The following is a 1,785-nucleotide window of genomic DNA, read 5'->3' on the forward strand; positions in this document are numbered from 1 at the left end:
CGTTTGTTTATCCACTCTGTCTGTCTGCATCCTCAATCTGTTCCTGTTCTGGAAGATGCTTAAAGTAGCACATGTTTTCAGCTGTTTGTGCATAAAGCCTCTGTGACACCATGCTCTATATTCTCTGTATCAGGTTGGTACCTCCAGGTTCCGTGCTGAGGCTATGGGGAACGAGAATAGCGCCCCACCTGCTGCAGGAGCATGACCCGATCTGCAGCACAAGAAGCGAATTGCCACTGCCGAGCTGGGCAGGGACCGTCGAGGGGTAATTTTTTTTAACCAACTTACCATGATGTAGTCTGAATCTGATATTCCCTCAGATCCAAATTAATTGACTCAACTATCTGTAGATACGGATGTATCTAGATGTGTTTTTAGCTCTAGATACTACTACCTCCATCCCAAAGCTTAGGGATTATATTATTTTTAGAAAGTCAAACTATACCATGTTTGACTAAGCTTTTACCAAAAATCATTAACATGCAAAATACAAAATTAATATCATTAAATAGGTTGTGAAATATATTTTCCTACGGTATCTACACAATATTATATTTGTTGATAGAATGTTCTAAAATTTTGGTCAAACTTTACTTGTTTTGATTTCTCAAAAATAAATAAGCCTTAAGCTTTGGCAATGTTAAGGAAATCGGTAATCATTAACTGCTCGGTCGGCTTGGGAGTAGCGATTAATCGGAATTCGGACGATTAACTGATTTAATCGGTCGGCTATTAATCGGTGCAACCTGCACAAATTAGCACTTAAAATAGTGTATATAAGAAAAATAATAGTATATGAGCCTCTGTATGTGTCTCCCTACTTCTCTAAAGTCTAAAATCGTAGAAAAATATGTATGCTTCTCCTCCATGACCTAATCTTCAAGGTCACAAGCGAATCATGATCCACTAGCCGAAGCCGCATTCCTTCCTTCCACTTCTTCTCCTTTCACTTCTGAAGTTTCTCCCACCACCTACCTAGGGTACGACCCCTCTTACACCTCAACCACCTAACCTATTGAAGGCGTCCTCCATCTCCTAAACGAGCTCCTCAAGGTGGTCGAGCTCCTGTATCTGAGGTCTCGGCAACTACGAGTAACTGATCTGGGAGGGCAAGGAACTATTTGGCAATAGTGGAAATGAAGCCACTGGAGGCTGCAATCAAGCGGGAGTTTGCAAAACCTACTTTATTGGATAGGGTTAGCGCCTTTATTAGCGATATGCATTGAAAATACTGTAACTTTTTTTGGCCAAGTGTGGTAGTTAATCGGGAACATACCTAGTAATCGGACTTTTGGACTGATTAATCGGGCTAAAGGATTAACATGAGAGATTAATGGTAATCGACACGGTCTGGCCCCCCAATAGCGATTAATCGGCCTAGTAATCGTTGAATCGGCCTAGTTTTTGAACAGTGAGCTTTGGGATGGAGGTATCTAGACAAAGCTGAGTCAACTGGAGTAGTTTTTTTGTCTGTCCATAGCTAGTGTTCATGGTGTAAAAGGCTAAGAGCATCCACTATATGCATCAGTCTATCTCATACAGTAATTCAATATCACTGTTGAGGTCTGCCTTTTGTTTTGCTATTCATATGCAGACTGAAACTTTAGGGCCTTTACTCAAAAGGAAGATCAAAACTGCGGCTGATCAGGCTGCCAGTATGTTGATGCCGCCCCCATCTTCTAAATGCCTCTACAAGCACAAGGCCACGCGCCCGCTGGGTGGTGATCTTTTAATGAATATGGTATATTTTCTTAATCCACAAAACATGCCTTGATTTTTGTCTGT

The sequence above is a fragment of the Lolium perenne genome, chromosome 2 (assembly GCF_019359855.2).
Source record: "Lolium perenne isolate Kyuss_39 chromosome 2, Kyuss_2.0, whole genome shotgun sequence".
Lineage (NCBI taxonomy): Eukaryota > Viridiplantae > Streptophyta > Magnoliopsida > Poales > Poaceae > Lolium > Lolium perenne.